The following is a 20,550-nucleotide window of genomic DNA, read 5'->3' as shown; positions in this document are numbered from 1 at the left end:
ACATATGACCTGGTATAAATATGGCTCTTTTTCTACTAAGATATTTTAAAATTTAACTTTTATTTAACTGACCAGATGGGAATTCAAAAAGGCTCTACTCTTATTAAAGGATTAAACAGTTCTCTAGAAAGAGGATCTGTAATAAAAGCTCATTTGGTTAGGCATCTCATGCTCCCTGTACCACCTTAGGGATACTGCCAGCAAGACCTTCATCACACGTAACCCTTCATCCTTGGACATTAACTGTGAGTCAAAGTAAATCTTTTTTATTTTGACCTTACTCACTATGTGGTCTTATTACTAACAGAGAATGGACTGAGGATAATATATTAATTCAGGTATAGATTTGCTTCTCTTAACCAATTAATGAATTCATTAACTATTGACTTCTTAGCATGGTTTCCTGCTCTGCCAAGCTTGTTGATGAAAAATTAATGGACAAAATAAAAAAGACTAAATATATAATTCCTGCAGTAAAGAAAACTGAATTTTTAAATTATTGTTTTTATTTGTTTATTCTAATTATGATGATGATGATGATGATGTATGTTTCTGTGTATTGTTGTTTGCCTGTATTGTATATCTGTAGGCCGTCTGCAAATCCAGTTCCTATGGAAGCCAGAAAAGAGTGTCATATCCTCTGGAACTGGAGTTACAGGGAGGTATAAGCCGCCATGAGGGTGTTGGGAATTGAACCCAGGACCTCTGGAAGAGGAAATAGTGCTTTTTACTGTGGAGCCATCTCACCAGCCTCAGATGCTTATATTTCTATTGAAGAAAGAAAATACATAAAAACTCAGAATGACATTTCAGAGAAAGCAAGAAATATTTATGATATACATAAAACCACTGGGTCTTAAATCATTTCCACTTCTCTTACTAAATGCAGTCACCGATCCCTGAGTGTACAGAATTCCTCATCTCCATGCTTTGTACTTATAGAAGAACTTACGCTTTATCTGACTTCCTTTTGTCTCCCATCTTTTTCTCCCAGAAACTCTATTTCATTCATTTCGCTGACCTCAGTCAGCATCTTGTTTCTAGGAAGCTTTTCTTGGGCTTCAAACTCAAGAAAAAGGGTTGTCCTCTTCCTGAGATGTCCCTTGTGAAAATTCTGTTTGGGAAGACCACTTACCTACAAAGGCATTCAGTAAATCTCCGATTAAATAAGATAAAATTGGTAGATGAAAGAGATATAAGTTTATTGCATCACAGACATTACTTGATGATCTTGAGAGCCCCGTTTAGGTGGTAAAAGCCCTGTTTTTCCTCATTTAGACTTTCTGGATGAGCTCCATGGCAGCCAGAAGTTCTGTCCTATACCTGGAAAGTGCTTCCCTTTTCCCTTGTCTTGGGAGACACCTATAAACCCTTAGTGTCTCATCTCAAACACAATAACCTATAACAGCAGTTTTCAATTTTCCTAATGCTGCAACCCTTTAATACAGTTCCTCATGTTGTGGTGACCCCAACTACAATATTATTTTCTTTGTGACTTCATAACTGTAATTTTGCTACTGTCATAAATCATAATGTAAATATCTAATTGGCAGTTCTGATGTGACCCCCTGTGAAGGATTATTTGAATCTCAAAGGGGACATGACCCACAGAATGAGGATTGCTGGCTTATAAAATCCTTTTACATTTCTTCAAGACGAGTGATGAGTGAATATGAGACATGAGAGTTATTTTTTCTCCTCTCTATTTTCCACTTTGTACCTATCTCTACCTAATACATCTATATCTGGATTTGGATATATATATATATATATATATATATATATATATATATATATATACACACACATATATATATGTATGTATATATTTGGATTTATATGTGTGTATGTGTATATGTATGTGTATATACACATACATATATATACACATATATATATACATATATGTGTATATATATATGTGTATGTGTATACAATACAAACATATATATGTTACACACACACACACACACACACACACACACACACAAAGAGTTAGAACTCTGGTATGACAAACCAGGTACAAAGAAATTTGACTATATTTTGTTCATGTTATATATTTTCAGTATTCTACAAATGTCTGCACCTTGTCCTGCACTGTCAGAATGAAATACAAACAAACAAAACAGTTTTGCTATGGTCCTCAGGACCTCTGGCTCTCACAATCTTTCCACCCATTTCCTCATGATAACCCCTGAGCCTTGTGGAAGGGTATGATATAGTTGTCCCATTTGTGGCTGAGCACTTAACAGATGACTGTTCTCTGCAGTTTATCCAGTTGTGTGTGTCTGAATTGACAACACACTTCACAAAGAAACTTCTCTTATGAGGTCTGAATGCTGCACTAATCCAAGGGTAGAGAGATTAAAAATTAGAGGGAAGCTTGATACTATGTTCATGTAGCAGAATAATAACAGTATCTTTGCCTCTGTGCTCCATAAGTTCCCCAATCATTGATTCTTGGCCAGATTTGTAGTACCAGCCACTTGTTCCCCCTGTAAAGTGGGCCTTTAAATCAAGCAGAAAAAAATGGTTACCTGATAACATTTCAACCCTTATTGCACCTGTGAGCATATTTCACATGCCTGCAGTAGAACTTCAGATCAAGACAATAAACATTCTAGTATTGTGTGGGAATGGGTTCATGGTTTTCAAGCTATGGACAGCTGATGTCTTTTGAAAGAGGGAGAATCAGCTTTCCTGGGAGTGTGGTTTCTACCACATGGCACACCAGTTGAGGGCCTCTCAAGCAGAAATATATGGTGAAAACAATTGGAGTTGATGGATTATTAAAATTAAAATTACAGAAATCCATTAGTTCTTATTCGTTTCCACTTCTTCTAAATGCAGTGCTGAATTCACACTGATCCCTGAGTATACAGAATTCCTCATCTCCACAGTATCCTTTACCTTTCTTGGAGAACAATGAGGAGACTATAATTAGACTCAGCTAGAGTCCTTCATATCAAGGCCATTCTTTTACTTCTTTGATTTGAGACTTTGATGATGCCTAGTTCACCCAATCTAGAGTCATTGTCTGTATGAAGAAATGAATGAACAAAAAGATTTTGGTAGGTGGAAATAAGGAAAAACACATTTCTTACTAGTGGAGTTTACAAAGTATCCATTGTTTTTAAGAAAAAGAAGTTGGAACACAGACAAGTCAAAATGAGAAAAGTGTTTGGAGAATGGTGGGTGCCTTTTATGTCAGTGATGATGGGATTTCTAACAGTGAACCTGTGCACTGTGCAGAAGGAAGTTTTTGTGGGTGGTCAAGATGGTACATTCTTACTTCTAACCTTGCCACATAATTACTACTCCATTGTGGACAAAGGTTAGGGAGACCATGAAAAACAAATTTATTGAGTATCTGTTAAGTGTCTGGAGCTTTCCATATGCAATTTACTGGCATCCCATGTACAGCTACTCATACTCACACTGCCACTGTGGTAGAGAGGAGTTTGGAAATATGAAGGTTTAGATGATTCTTACAACCTATGCATACAGCTAGGTCACTGTGCTTGAGCTGTACCAGTTTTAGCTGCTGCATTTGAAAATGAATGTCTTGTGCTAGATTATTGCTTAAGAGCTCTTATTTCTGAAATCAATGGGTTTATCTTTACAGTAGGGGAACCTACAGGAAGTTCTTTTGAAGCCTGCCCATTCCTGTGTGCATTGTTAGACACTGTTTAATAATTATTTGCTGAATATAAGAATTGAACTTAATCACCACAGCAGCTTTGGGAGAAGAAAACAGTATAATATTTTCTTGTAGTTAAATATTTGCTCAGAGTCCCTGAATAGAATCCATATGTTCCTGATTCTTTGTTTTAAAATTCTGTGATTGACTCTTCAGTTATCAAGATTCTCCTCTCCAATGTTCAGCTCAATTGCCCCCCTCTGAGCAACCTGCTTTGCTTGCCAATGAACTAATGGTTATGAAAAGCAGTCTTGGATTAATCCAGTTGGCTAAAGGATGAAATGATTCCCCTCCCCCAACCCTTTGATGGGAGGGAAGAATAGAATAGATATGGGAGGCAGCATCAATGTTCAATAGTGATGTGAGGGTTAAAGAAAGAACAGCTGGCGAATGACTCTTCTCTAAAAGCACCAACCTTCAAAAGACCCCATCAGTTTCTTAAAAATACAAGGATTGCACCTACCTTTAAAACTACACATTGCTTCTAGCTTTTCAGATTCTTCATTGATTTTTCATAACCAACCTCTGGTGTGCTGTTACATATCATTAAACCTGAGTGCCCACAGCCTCATCTTCATGGAAGCTCTCCTTCTGCCTGGGATAATCATAGAAGACTGCTGAGATGAACTGAAATAGTCATTATACTTTGCCCTGAAGGGACCTTGTAAAGAGGCAGGTCATTTTCTATCACTGTCTTGGCAAGCAAACCTACCTGCATAATGTTTACCATGTCTTCTTTCTAGTGCATGCCTGTTATTTTCTTAGCAAAGCCAGGTGGAATCATCATTATGAAGCCACTATAGCAAAATCAAACTGATTACACCCATGTATACATATTGGGGCACCTTATATTCAACAGAAGTAGATGCAAAACACATAAAACCATCTAGACTATTATAGGTGTACTACAAACTAAACAATGACTTTTTATCCTCTGAAAGCTATAATTTATTCCTAACATTTGACCCAAAGACAAGATGAGTCATTTGGTAAATATTTTGTTGACTGTATCCAACAACCAATGGTTTTCTCTCAATTTCTGTTTTTCTTCCCTAATATGACTGAAAATATGTCATCAATATAATAAGGACATTAATTTTAACATGAAAAATTCTGAGTCATAACCTGGAATAAACCTCTGTCTCCGGTGCTTTGCTAATACTTCTGGAGGGATCTTGACAATTCATTTGTTTTTATGACCACTGGCCATGTGTGTTCAAGGGAAGTGACTGAGTCTTATGTGTCTGTTTGTCATCAATACAGTGACTAATACATGGCACTAACGCATAATGCATTGCTTATTAAATGAGTAAACCTGTTCTTGAAGCAACGGCTAAGCCTTCACTGATTTGCTTCTTCTTAATTACCCTAGCACCTTAGTCATTCCAGGCAGTTGTAACAGTGTTCCCCCAACCACATGGCTCATAAGCAACAAAAACTTACTTCTCCAAGTTCTACTGGATGAAAGTGCAAGGTCAGGGTGCCAGCAAAATTGAGATGTGGCGAGGGCCTCTCCAGGTTGCATAGTACCAACTTTCCACTGTATCTACAAGAGAAAAGGGGATCTCTTAGTGGTCTACTTCATGAATCAGTAAAAGTGAATATGTAAAAGTTTTTGTTGAAGTATCAGAAGAGATTGGGAAATAAAGAAGGTTTTCCTTTTCTGATAACAGAGTGCAGCCTGATTATGGCATTTGGAGCAGGTTGACTACATATTTTATTTGTGTTTCCAGTAAATATGTTACTTGAAAACATCATAGTCTTTCTTAGCTAGACTATCATATTGCAAGTTCATATCTTCTTGCCATAAAATAATGCTTCCACAAAAACCAATATTGGTTTCATTTGAATTAGCTTACTGGCAGCAGCCAGCCCTAACTAGACAAAGAAATTGCTTGGGAAAACAAAATAAAAATAAAATAATACTATTCATCTCTACCTAAGAGCAATAAAGTAAAAACTTAAGGACTTCCATTGCTTGATTTTTATCTTTTTTATTTTATTGGTTCTGATTTTATTCTTCTAAGCTGATTTTGATTCACAGTAGCAATTAAAAACCAATATAATTATCAACCTTATAAATTATATTCAAGCACAGAAATTCTGCTCAGGTATATATTTTGACTCTACTTTCTCTAAGAAAATCTTAGTTGTGATCAAAACTAAACAAGTATATTTAAAAGGGGAAAAATCACATTTACTCAAATCTGTTAGTTGGTTCCCTCCCCTCCCCTCCCCTCCCCTCCCCTCCCCTCCCTTCCTTTCTCTTCCTTTCCCTTCCCTTCCTTTTTCCCTTCCTTTCCTTTCTTTTCCCTCCCTTCTTTCACCTCTCTCTTTCCCTCCCTCCCTCCCTCCCTCCCTCCTTCCTCCCCCCTTTCTTCCCCCCTTCTCTCTCTTTTTATGACAGAGTTTCTCTATGTGTATCCCTGGTTGTCCTAAAACTTGATCTGTAAATCACACTGGCCCTGAACTAAAAGAGGTCCACCTGCCTCTGCCCTCAAGCTCGGCAGTGTTACTTTTCCTGTTAGAATGTGGTCCATGTTATTTTACATGACATCACCAGAAATGAAATTCTAAACACACTGCTTAACTATAAGTAAAAAAATTACACTACCTTTATTGTATAGTAATAGCTAAATAGCAATGATGTTGAATACATAGCTATAGAATAGAGTACTGGTCAGTCATAGGGAAAATATTCCTCAGATATTGGTATAGAACAATCTGAATATATTGCTTGATTAAAAAGCAAGGTACAGGACAAGAGGTATTATAGATTATCACTTAGGTACTAAAATAATCTCTAGAAAGATTTTGCATAATATACATTTGAGATTGTTTGGAGTGAAAAAGTGTATAGTCTAGTGTATAAGTGAAAGAAAGTTAGTTTTAGCCTCTTTTTCATTTAAATTTTGGAACAGGTTCTATATTATTTGCTCGAAACAATGAGTAATGGTACACCTTGGATAATAAACACAAAGCAACCTAGAGGTTCATTTTATAACAGAAAGGTTAATTGTTAACAGTTCAAAGGATAGCTTATTCAGTGGGTGTTAAAGTAAACATTCAAGCCAGATAAAACATAGATGCACTGTGTCCTGTGACTCAGTCACAAATCACCACAAAGGTGCACTTGAATGCATTATTTAATTTCTTCAGTTGCATAGTTTCTCCCCAGGGTCGAAACTTGAAATCAGCTAGACTCACTTCTCATCCTAGACCTCTACCCACTTCAGTGAGAGAATGCATATGACTCAAGATAGAAAGTAAGAATGGCCATTAGACACAAATGTCTCAATCTCTGTTATAGGAGAAACTACATGGATACCTAATTTTCATGTCAGACAGAAAATTGAACTTTGGTAACAGTTTATTATCTAGAATATAGGCAGCCTTGCTCTGACAGTACACTAATATCAATATGCTACATATTGCAAAGGATAAACACCATGGTAAGAACTTGATAAAAATGTGTATACTGAGATTATGAAGACATGCACAAAATTTATCACAGGATTAGAGAATTTGCAGTTAAATAATTTTCTGACTATTATCTTGTACCACCAAAATATTTAAATATGAGCTATATTCTATATTTTTCTTTTAACTAATAAACAAAGACATGGGCAGGTTTATTTTAAGGTCTTCATATCAATATTATTTGCTAGTATTGTTGAGACTGGGGCATATTTTCTCCAGACCCTGATCCTTCATATCCCATGATGTTTCAGTATTTTGTTGGAAAACTGCAAGCACACAAGAATGATATATTCATGAAATACTTGTTACTACACATGAACTGCCTTTTTCAATTAATTGACCTTACGGCCAGAAGCATGGCAGCAGGTAGGCAGGGCACTGGAGCAGTAGCTGAGAGGTTACCTTGGTATCTGCAAGGAGGAGGCATGTAGATAGCTAACTGGGAATGGTGTAACTGTTGAACCTCAAAGCCAGTCTCCCAGTGACACATCTCTTACAACAAGGTCATAATTCCTAATACTTTCCAATGAGTTCAATTAACAGAAGACCAAGTGTTCAACCATATGAGCCCATGTGGGGCATTCTTATCAAACCATCACAGTGTGTGTGTGTGTGTGTGTGTGTGTGTGTGTGTGTGTGTGTGTGTGTGTGTGAACAACAACAATAACAATAATAACAATAATAATAAAAGGACATAAATTTAAGAGGGAACAGAAACTGGAATTAGGTGTCAATTACATACAATAACAATATGCCTAAAAATAATATACATATTTTAGTACATAATTTATTGCTACAATGCTAAATGATCATTTCCACTATTGTAAAGATGTTACTAAGAAGATTTCTTTCTTCTTTTTGTTTTGTTTTGTTGTTGGGCCTTTCTGTCTGCCTTTCTTTCTTTCTTTCTTTCTTTCTTTCTTTCTTTCTTTCTCTTTCTTTATTTCTTTCCTTCTTTCTTTCTTTGGAGACAGGGCCCTGGCTCTCCTGGAACTCACTATGTAGACCAGAGATACGTTTTCCTCTGCCTACTGAGTGCTGGGATTAAAGGCATGTACCACCACTGCATGGCAAGGCTTTCTTTTTCTTTTGCAATAATTGTTCTCTTTATTTTCAATTCTTTTTTGCCCTCCACAAACCCTCTATCCCCTCCTCTTGCTTTTATGACAGTGTTCCCCCACCCCACCCATCCACTCATCCCTCAGCACCCTAGCATCCCCCTACTCTGGGTCTTCCAGCTGCCACAGAATCAAGGGGCTTCCCTCCCAGTGATTCCTGGTAAGGCCATCCTCTGCTACATATGCATCTAGAGCTATGGGTCCCCCTCATGTGTACTCTTTTGTTAGTGGTTTAGCCCCTGGGAACTTTAGGGGTCTCTTAGGTTGGTATTGTTGCTCTTTCTATTGGCTTGCAAACCTCTTAAGCTCCTTCAGTCTGTCCCTTAACTCCTCCTTTGGTGTTTCTGCACTCAGTCAGATGGTTGGCTATGAACACCTGCATCTGCATTGGTCAGATATTTATAACATATTTATTCATAACAGTAGCACAATTACAGTTACGAAGTAGCAATGAATATAGTTTCATGGTTGGGGGTCACCACAACATGAGAACTGTAATAAAGTATCACAACATTGGGAAGGTTGAGACCACTGTACCTACATATGGCCTGCTTTCAGTGTGACTATTTAAATACTTTACACAAATTGAATCATACAAAGTTTGTTCATCTATAATTTTCATATTTTACACCCTTGGGGTTATTCAAACTGTATGTAGAAGGATGTCTTTCTTCTATAAAGCTGAAAACTATTTTAATACATCTGCATAGTAGTTTTTCTTTTTGGCATTTAGGTTGCATACACATCTAAGATATTGTGGATAGTATTCAATCAAGATATGAGGGCTAATATCAGGTCAAGATCCTGTTCCAAGTCTTTGTACAAATGTCCAAAGTTATGCTTGTTGGATTACATGGTAGTTCTATTTTAATGTTTGGAGAACATCCATACAATTGCTATTTCTTAGAGACTGGAAATTGTTATGTAAACCAGTATGGCCTTAAATTTGTTTATGTAGCTGAGGATGGTCTGAACTTCTGATTCTCCTGCTTTAACCTTCCAGGTTCTGGAATTATACTTCTGCACTGTCCTCATCTGGTTGATGAAGTTATAAGGATCCAAACCAAGGCTTTTGAACATGCCAGGCAAGTTCCCTAGCAACTAAACTACATTCCCAGTCTGCAGAGTTTTTTATGTAATTAACTTTCCTAATAAATGCAAAGTGATATGTCATTGTGATTTTTAATTTGCATTTTTCTGATTATTTGTGGTGCTGAGCACTTTTATGGTTTGAATCTTAAGTGTTCCCTGAAGGCCATGTGTTGAAGGCTTGGCAAGCTACCAGACTGTGGCCCTGCTGCCTGGTAGAAGGAGCTCCAGGAGGTAGACCCAGAGGAAGATAAATTACTGCAGATGTGCTTTGCACTCTCTCCCTTCCTCCCTTCCTTTTCTCTTCTTTTTCTTCACCTTCTTTCTCTCCTTACCTTATTGCCTGCTATGAGGTCAACAGTCCTCTTCAGTCACATACACACACACACACACACACACACACACACACACACGTGTGTGTGTATATATACATATGTATATATATACATTATAATATATATCATAATGCATATCAAGTATATATGAGTATATGATATATATGATATATATATATATATATATATATATATATATATATATATATATAATTATACATGACACACACACACATGATATACTCAAATAGCCCAAGGCCATAGTTACAAGGACAAGCAACCATAGCTGGAAACCTCTGAAATGGATGCAAAATATGCCTTCTATCCTTTCAGAGTGCTTCAGGTGTTCTTTTACAGGACTGAAAAGTCTACCAATACAACTACCCTTTCATAGGTATTTTTGACATTTGTGTTTCTTTTACTTGGGTAATATATTCTTTACATGTTTTATTTTTTGAAATTAAAATATAATCACACCATTCCCTTCATTCTATTCCTTCTCCCAATCCCTATCATGTATTTACCTTGTTCTATCACAAACACATGGCCTTTTTTTCTTTAATTTTATATACATAACTTATCCTAAGATTCTTCATTATATCTTTATTATAGAAATTTGGGGATTCAAATTAAGATTTGTTATGATTAATATTAAAGAGAAAGTATTTAATACAGTATAGGTATCAGTAAAGGCTTGCTACTGTTTTCTATTCTTATGTCCTAAATATGAAATTTTCTAAATGTTAAAAGGGTTAAGTATAAGATAGGCAACAAAACACCCCCCTAGTTTGATCACCATCTTCTTTAGTGTTTGGCCTGGGGCACTGGATATGGCAACTGGGATCAGTCCTTATTTTTTATGCTTCCTTATCCTAGCCATAATTTTAGTATTTATTACTGATCTGAGTAAGAGCATGTTCAAGAAATGGTAAGATAGAGATGTTTTGTAATTAACTGAGAGTAGGGTGAGATGAGACTTCAATCAAAGGTTTGAGAGTTTTCTAATGATATTGGTTATCTACTACTGTGTTGCAAATGACAAGACAGCAATCAGGTTAAAAGTACATACATTTTCTCTCTCATGACCTCTGTGGGCCAGAAATGCAGACTTAGCTTAGCCAGGCTTTCTGAATCCAAGTCGTCCATAGGCTACATTTATAGAGTTGACCAGCCCATAATCACCTCTGAAGCCTTGAATGGGAGATGATCTGCTTCCAACCTCAAGAGCTTGTGATCAAATTCTATTTGCCAAAGGTTATTTCCTAGAAGTCTGTTGATAAGAAATGTGCCTCAGTTCGTTGCCACGTGGAACTTTCCAGCAGTTTGGTTCACCTGTGTCTAAAAAGTGAAAACCATAGAAAGAATTTAGTAAGATGGAAGTTGTGTTCTTGCATACTCTAACCACCAAAGAGGTTCTCCATTGCCTTTTTTTGATTTAGGTGGTTGGAAGCAAGTCACCTGACAGTGCTACACACAGGAGCAAGATTCATAGGAGGGGTGAATGCCACAGATCAAGAGTCATGAAAAATGAATGAGGATCTATCCATCATACAATTTTAAATTGGCCTTGGAAGGGAAAACAGCCTGGCTAAACTGTAAGCATCATTCTCTAGTTTCTTTGATTTTTTTTTTTTTTGACTTGGAAATTTAACAGAAAATTTCTAACATAAAATTAGCTTTGATTTAACCAAAAAATATTCAAAAATGTTTAAGGCTTTCAAACCTCATGGATAGCAATAGAACAAGAAGGAAATTGACGTTATCCATGACTAGCTGAATTGCACAGTTGCACAAAATTGAGATTACATTAACTGTACAAAGACGAATCTAAATAACTGATCTTGACACACTTAATTCAACATATATGCATCAGTATACTGTTTTTCATATCGTAGGGGCTTAATTCCTCTTTGAAAATGAACCATATAGAATTAGATTTAAATGTGTAGATTTCAATTATCCTTGCTAGTTCTCTTCATGCTCAAACTTTTACCAAAGGCTATTCTGCTACTGCTTACAAATGCAACGAAGAATTTATTCCTCAAAGTAGAAATTAAATTGACTCTAAAAAGTCAGAATCCATGCTGTTATTACTCACAGCTAACAGAATTGTGCTTCTAAGTGGCCAAGATCTGCCTTCTTTCTAATCTGAGAGGATGTTCCAGGCCAACAAATGGAAAATAGAGTCATATTCAGGTGCAGCCAAGGAGTTAGGATACTGGAATGAAACTGTGCCTCACTGGTTGCTTGACATGGATGACTGAGGTCATTTAAAGTAATGCTTTAAAAATCCACAGATATAACAATCACAGGGTCGGTTAGGAAGTTTATGCCTTTTGACCAGAACCACAACCCACATCCATTACAGTGAATTGCAATTGGCTATTATTCAAAAGGTGATTTTCTTTGCCAGTATAGAAGAAGAAAAAAAAAGAAGAAAAGAAGGAAATAATTGAACACTGCATTATTCATTATTTCAGAATAAATGAAAATAGAAGGCACTGAGAGTAGAAAATGACTTTTCAGCAAAATTTAGGTTTCTATATAACCAGGCTGTCAACTACAAAGCTTGAGCTCAATGCAACATAATTCCATCTCACAAATGAGTAACTATTTAATTCCTAAGTCACTTTTTCCACAATACAACTAAACAACTGTTTTTTTCTTGTTATATTTCTCATTCTATGCAATATTAACCAAGCCATCAAGGGAAGAGAATTATACCATCCTATCTGTAAGTTTTGATAGCTTTCAATACATAGCATATGGCATTGTATTGCAATTCCGTTTTGTTTTATTAATGTTTAAGAATTTCGTACATATATACAGCAAAATATAGAAAGATCTACCCATATTTCCCCTTCTATATCTTTCTCAACACATCCCCTTTCCAAATCCATATTTGTGAAGACCTAGTATGTTCAGTTGGTGCTGCTGATTTGGCCATGAGAATGTGGGTACACACTGGAATATGTAAAACCTAATTCCATATCCCAACAGTTATTACCTTCTTAGTGTTTGTAAAGGAAAGTGTTTATATGGGGTTGGCTTACAGTTCAAAGGTTTAGTCTATTTTCATCATGATGGGAACCTTGGCAGAATGCAGGCAGACATGGTGCTGGAGAGGTAAGGTGAGAGTATTACATCTGGAAAATAGAGTGATAGAGGACCTGGCTTGAGACCTCAAAGCCTACTCCCAGTGACATACTTCCTCCAACAAAAACACACCTTCTCCAACAAAGCCACACCTTTTAATAGTGCAAGTCCCCATGTGTCTATGGTGATCATTTTCATTCAAACTACCACACTTGCCTATAATAGCTCTTCAGTAAGTAGTGGGGCCTCCAGAGTATCTCCCATATTTATAATAGAATTTTGGTTGGCTTGATCTTGTGCAGGTCATATGAGGTAAGCATAAATGCTGAGTTAATGAGCATGGTAGTCATATCATATGTAAAAGACAGTATTTTATGACCCCTTCTCCCTACTCTTAAATTCTATCTTCCTCCTCTTCCTTTGTGTTTCTTGATCCTTAGTAGGATGAAAAAAAAAAAAAAAAAGGTTAATAAAGATGTTTGATTTAAGCCTGAGAACTCAGTTTCTTATTTTCAGCACTTTGACCAGATATGTATCTCTGCAGTGATTGCTTCTCATTGCAAAAATATGCTTTTCTGATAAAAGTTGTATGGGCCAGGTCTATGAGTATAAACCTAAACATTTACATGGCTGTTTGATAACAAGATCATTTAGCATGGCTATTTTACCAAGAGCAAGTTCTATTCTAGGCTCCACATCCTCCCCAGCTCTGTTGACCAGAATTACAGCAGCAGTCACAAAATTTCTTCCCATTGAATAGGTCTCAAATTCAATCATGAAGTGGTTACTTACCCCAAAACAGTGGTGCCACAATTGCACCCGTGAGCACATCTTACCTGGCAGGGCATCGTGGAAGCTACCCAGCAAAGAGGAAATCTTATGGTTGGTTAGAGGTTGGTTTCTCTATGTCCTGTAGCAAATTTATGGTATCTTCAGCAAAACATCATATAGCTGTGATTATATCTTTCTTGGAAAAATGTGAAGTCATGATAGATTTTTAGTCAAGAATATAATTATTCACATATAGTATATTTTCTAATAAGCAATATAGAAATTTTTTACACACACATCAGTGAATTTCTCAGCCCTCACAAGAGAAACTTCTTTTTTAAGTATATTATTAAAATATAAAGACCAACAACTGGCCAGTGCAGAAAGTAAGAGACAGTGGAGGCCTAAGTTCCCAATGGGACATCAATATCACAGTCTCTACCCTCAAAGCTCAGGTGGCATCATGGAAAAAAGAATAGAAAGACTGGAAGGGTCAGATGGAGTAGATACACGCAGCTAAACAATATTTTCCAGACATGACAGGAATGTTGCACATATGAATACATAATGGCTATGATTGCATGTATAAGAGATGCACAAAACCAAGCCAATGAAAATCACAGCATGGATGAGGGAGAAAGAATAAAGTCCTGAGGAGTTATAAGCAATGGATGGCTGCTGGGTGAAGGGACGCAGATTTCTTCAGGGACGTGTTTGTTGAGAAGACCCTCATGATTTAGTAGATAATCCTCCACCCATACTCATACAATAATCACTTAGTGAACTTAGCAAATTAAAAATAGAGCACATGGAACACGGTGGGGAGGAAGAATGGAAGGGGAGGTGAGTTTAGTTATATCTGTATAAGAAATTTTTAACAATAAAAACAGAAAAATGTTTCTTTATGAAGATACACAGCCATTTGTAGCTTTAAGAATCTAAGTGAAAAAAGGTGAAGACTTGGGAATTTATTGAGGATCTATATGAACAAATGGTTATTTGTTCACATATTTTCTCTCAGTGAACAACAAATCTCAAAATAAATGTAATCTCAATTTAACAAATGAGAAAATTATAATTAAGAAATCATAGAAAGGACAAAAGTTACATCTTATACATCTCGAGTAGGAGAATAATAGGGTGCAGTTCCCACACAAAGCTATTTGAGCTTCACAACACTCATTTCAGTGTGAGAGTTAAAAAAACTTAGTTCAGAGTGTTAAGAGAACCTCAAGGTATTATATATCAGAGGGGAAGTTGAGTTGAGTTGGAACTCTTGTGTCAGTGATTCTTACTTTCCCCCCACTAACAGCATAAAATCCCTTTAAATGTGACTTCTTTTAAAAGCATTACAGGATTCTCATGCTCCCTTTCAGGGACAGAGAGAAGGTTGTTATTTTTAAAACTGTTGTGTCCCTGAGTAAGGCATCTAGGAAAACAAGTCTCAAGAGTTAAACTTGTCTGTAATGAAACAAAGTTAGTAAGACTAAGCATTTGGGACACTTCCCTTGGCTCAGTTGTTACATTGCAGGTCTGCTCCATGGTGAAGCCTTTATTTTTTTTAATTAAAACATCTTGCTATTTGTTGTTGTATCATAACAAAAAAGAAAGAAGAATGAATGACTGCAAGAGCATATCAAACAACAAGGTATCAAGAGAAGCTTATGGCTTCATTCTCCCCAGCATCAGGTCCTACTATGATAGTCACATGATGTCCCCAGCCTGTCTCAAGTTGTAGATTTGGGATGATGGGCATTTGTCCATGAATCTGTTTAGTAGAACAGTAGCCAACTTTGTCCCATCACTGCTCAAGAAGTTTATGTTTCTCTCTGGTCACTGACAGGCCCTCTGACTCATGATGCTCCTTTGTATCTTTCCCACACTTTGCATTCCTTCCTCCATTACAACACACAAGTTGAATGTGGAACGTGGAATTTCCATTGACGCTCTTGAAGAGCTACAGATGCAGATGCTGTGTAGTGAAGGAAGCTCCAGACAAAGCAACTAACTTCGAGGCAGACTAGTAGGCACTATAATAAGCCTGTGATCTTCACAAGGCTACTTGACATATCAAAAGTCTCAGCTTCTTAGGTGAAAAATGCGGTCAATGGGTGGACCTTCCTCTGAATTGTTGTAGGAATATTAGCTAGATGAAATGGAAAGCATAGCAGGTTTACCTAATGACATGTTGTTTTTAACATGTCAAATATCAGGAAGAAAATGCCTTTTTATTTGGCTGTTCAGATTATATATACTTATAAATCAAAATTCAGAAGCAGAAATCCTTATTTTCTTAATAAGATAGCATTGCCTAGTCTGGATAGGAGGGCAGAGATATCTAGGTGCTTAACCTGGCAAGATCAGAAATTCTTAGTATTGACGATGTCATGTGACCACTTCAAAAGGTTGGTGTGAGTGAGGAGATCAGAAGAGGGTCATGATGACATCATCTAATCCATAGAAAGGGTGGAAAAAGAGAATAAGGGGAAGCAAGAATTGTGCATTGCTGTGAATCTCTAAATGACTAGACCAACACTGGTTAATGACTGTAGGATAACATTATGAACCAGAGGAAACATTTTTTTTAAATGCTTTCAAATGATTGCTTCTATTTGAAATAAAAATGTAGATATAAAAATGGGCAGGACAACTAAAGGCCTAACCTGATTTTCATCTAATCAGAGCAGCAAAGGAATAATTAGTGCTATCAAAATGGACATAAGCAGATATCTAATTAGGTTAATCAGGGTTTCCCACAATACATAATTAGTCCAATCCTGAACCACTTTGTAAGATTCTTTCTACCCTTTCTCATCCATTACTCAAATGCTTACTTCAAACCTTCTACTTTTTCTACAGATAAACAGGGTTGAAAAACATTACTCATTCCTTTTGGAAACATGGAAATGACAGGATAGAACTTAGGCAAATAAAGGAATATTTTCCTAAGTCTGTTTGTCTCTTTTATATTTGACTAAGACCTCATGAATTCTCTTATTTCAGGAACAAATTCGTAAGAGTAACACAATTCAAAAAAACATTAATTGCCAGTGCTTCCTATTTCAGATTTTTGCAAAAGGTTTTTTAAAGTTAAATTTTCTTATTTAAATGTTTTCAATCAGTTTTAATTACATTTTGTACCTCCTCTGATTTTCCATCTACTCACCTTCCTAATTTTATATTCTCTTTCTTTAAACATATATGCACACACACACACACACACACACACACACACACACACACACATAGTCACAAATAAAAATCAAAAGAAAAAAAGAGAAAAACAGTAAGGCCAAAAAAAAAAAAAGTCAAAATACAAGTACTTATGTAAAAAAAAAAGTCAAAATACAAGTACAAAATACAAGTACCCATGAACAAACAAACAAAGAAACAAAACCACTGAGCTTATTTTGATTTTGTATTAGTTTTGTGTTAGCTAGCTTCTTCTGGACATGAGATGTGTTCTCGAGTATGGTTAATATACCCAGTGACACTCCATTGGAGAAAATTGATTTTGAATTTACCATCAGGTATCAGCTACAAATAACTTCCTGGTTAGGGATGAGAGCCTGTGTCTACTTACCTCTCTCATGATGGAACTCCATGAGCAATGAAGCTGTACAGGTCTGTGTGTGTTGCCACATCTCTGTGCATTCATATGTACATCAGTCCTGCTGTGTCTACCTTTCCTTAGAGTCATCCATCCCCTCTGGTTCTTAAAATCTTTCCACCTCTTCTCTAAGGTCTGTTTGGAAGAGTAGAAGTAAATCCTTCTGAAATCAAGCTCCAGTTACAATTTTAAGCAGACCGTATTATCATAATCATATATGAAATATGTGGGTGAGTGGGGGATAAGAAGGGGAAAGTAAAAGAGGAAGTGGAGAAGGGAGAATTCTTTTGTCTCTTCCTTTACATTTATGCTATGTACAGGCCAAAAAATGGGAGATAAACATGAAACTTAGTTAATATAACTGCATTATTCAGATTGAATGTCACATATATAAGAATGTTTAGAAATGTTCACATGAAAAGAAAGAACAAGGAAATACAGAAGGTAACCATGGAGGTCACAGAAAGTTTCCTTCCTCATCTTTTGTTTTCAAATGTAACAGATTTTAAGCTAATGATTAAAAATGCGTTATGTGAAGACATTGGCAAGATCATTAGAAAAGAACATGAGATATGACCATCTCAAGTAATAAATTAGGAACATAATTAAATAATTGACTATCCACTTCCTCAACCTTTAAACCAAATGCTATAATCTGGGATTTAAAATTAATAAGGAAACCATAGAAACAGATACTGAGGAATACTTCCAAAGAAACCTTGCTTCATTTCACTGTAATCTTAAAAAGTAGATATTTGAGTGGGCAGTGAATCAGATAAGTATTCTGAAACATGACTTTAATTTATTAGCAACCAGAATTAAATAAGCTCTGAAGGAGTATATTACAAGAAATTGAAAGCTGGAACCAATTAGAGATGTTCCTAGCTCAAGGTTACCCAATTCCCCTGGAGGACCTATAAACCATCAGGCAACATTGTGTTCCACGATATGTCAAATCAAAATGAAAATATAACTGGATATTGTGAGATACTGTTGGAAAAAAACACTTTATGAAGACACACCTCAATTGCAGGCCAGATCCTCTATTAAGCAAAAATCTATTTGTATCTTTCAGCAACTGCTTGACTCAAATTTATAGATTCCTTCCTGGATCCCAACAGAAAGCTATCACTATGAGTGTAGCTCAAGAAAGGCTTTTCTCCCAGGAAAAAAGTGCTTCCTTAATGTCTGATCTTACTCCATTCTGAGAACATCATTTAAATATAATTGTTGCTAGAGATAGATAGTATGAAGATACACGTAAATATTCCATATATACATCTATATGTAAGTGGTTGTACACATACATTTGTGTGAGAGCAAGAGATAAAATAAGAAAGGGGGAGTGCAGAATAGAATTAAAAGTGAGTTTCCAAGTTCCCAATTGAGATGCAACTCAAGGTCATGTAATAGACACTATACCCAATCCCTGTTTGCATTAATCTACTTGACTTGCCTTTTAAACCCTTATACTGTTAAAGAACACTAGTCTAAAGAAATGGGTCTTGTCAGTGACTGGCCCAACTTGGGATCCACCCCAAGGGAAAGAGCCAACCTCTGACACTACTAATGACTCTCTGCTATGCTTGCAGACAGAAGCCTAGCATAATTGTCTTCTGAGAGGCTTCATTCAGCAGCTAATGGAAACAGATGCAGAGACCCATATCCAAACCATAGGTGGAGATCAAGAAGAATTATGGGAGAGTAGTGGAAGGACTGAGAAAGCCAGGGCCATCTAGGACAAGAGGATCTACACAGTAAACTAACTTGAGTTCATAAGGTTCACAGAGACTGAATCATAAACCAAACAGCATCCATAAGCCCCCTATACATATGTAAAAACATGTAGCTTGTTCTTCATGTGGGTCCCTTAACAATGATAGCAGGTGTTGTTTCTGATTCTGTTTTCTGTCTTTGGATTCCTTTCCTGTAGTAGAGCTGTTTTTTTCTGGTCTCAGTGGGAGAAGATGCACTTAATCTTGCTGCAACTTGACATGCCAGACTGGATTGGTACCCATGGGCTAGCCTCCCCTTCTCTGAGAAAAAGGGAATGGGGAAGAAAGTATGAAAGTGAGAGTGGGAGGAGAAGAGGTAGGGGAGCTTTGATCAGTCTGTTAGTGAATGAATGAATTAGTTAATTAATTAAGGGAAATTTTTTTAAATAATCAAGATAATCCTCTACAAAAATTGCCATGAGCCTACCTAATCTAATTAATTTCTCATTAGTATTCTCTTTCCAAATGTTTTTTTGGTTGTATTGACAGTTAAGCTAACTAGTACATCAGTTATCATTCAGTAAATCAGTGAATGCATCATCTAGCTATTGTGAGCTTGGCTGCTAAAAACTATCAGAGAATTATTTTTGTATTACAGGGGCCCAAGGATGACTAAGAAGGTAGCACTGTTCATTGAGCAAATCAATTTAAGGACACGAAGGCCTAGATTTTTTTTTTTTTTTCATTTTTTTATTGGATATTTTATTTACACTTCAGATGCCATCCCCCTTCCCCATTCCCCCCCTTAGAAAACCCCTATCCCATGCCCCCTTTTCCTTTTTGCACTTATACATTTTTTTAAAAATGTTAATCAAAGGCTTTAAAAGTTTGGTAATGCTCAATCAGAGGTGTAACCCAATACCCAACCTAGATATATCAACTATCTTTGACTGGTGGAGATACATGAACATCTGCCTCCCTGTCTCCCCCCTCTTTCTGTCTCTCATCACCTAGCTTCTCCTCTCCTTCTTCTCCTCCTCTCCTTACTCCATCTCTTCTTCTCAGTACTCCTCCCACCTTAGCTCCTCCTACATATCACCCTTCCTGTTAAAATAAAACTTTTCTCTCAAAATACAATTAGAGCATAATTATGCCAATTTGTACCAGTGAGGTACAAGATAGTCCTAATACCCAGACCATCATTTTGTTGACTAGAAGGCCTAGATTCTTGACTGAAGAGGGTAAGAACTACAAGGCTGTCACAGTCTACAGCTTCTCCTGGAGATGAAAATGAACTTAGACTTGGACAAATTCACATTTTTTGTTCTGTTTCTTTCCACACTAATCTGCTTCCTTTACATGTTTCCGTTAAAAGTTCTTCATCAAATCTGTTGACCCATGTCTTCCAATTTCAAGCTGTGTTTTTAAGAAATCTGATCTCAGACATAGTTCTAGGCACACTGATTCTTTTGAGACATATATCTGAATTCTTGTATAAAACTAAGAGATTCCTATGAATTGAATGAAACCACCCAAGGCTTCATATATAATACTAAATTTAGTTTTATAATAATAGCAAACAGCCAAAAGAAATTGTAGATCTGAGTTAGTATGTGAGTGCATTTCCTTGCTCATT

Source organism: Arvicanthis niloticus, chromosome 13 (genome assembly GCF_011762505.2).
Source record: "Arvicanthis niloticus isolate mArvNil1 chromosome 13, mArvNil1.pat.X, whole genome shotgun sequence".
Lineage (NCBI taxonomy): Eukaryota > Metazoa > Chordata > Mammalia > Rodentia > Muridae > Arvicanthis > Arvicanthis niloticus.
Note: the sequence above shows the minus strand (reverse complement) of the source record.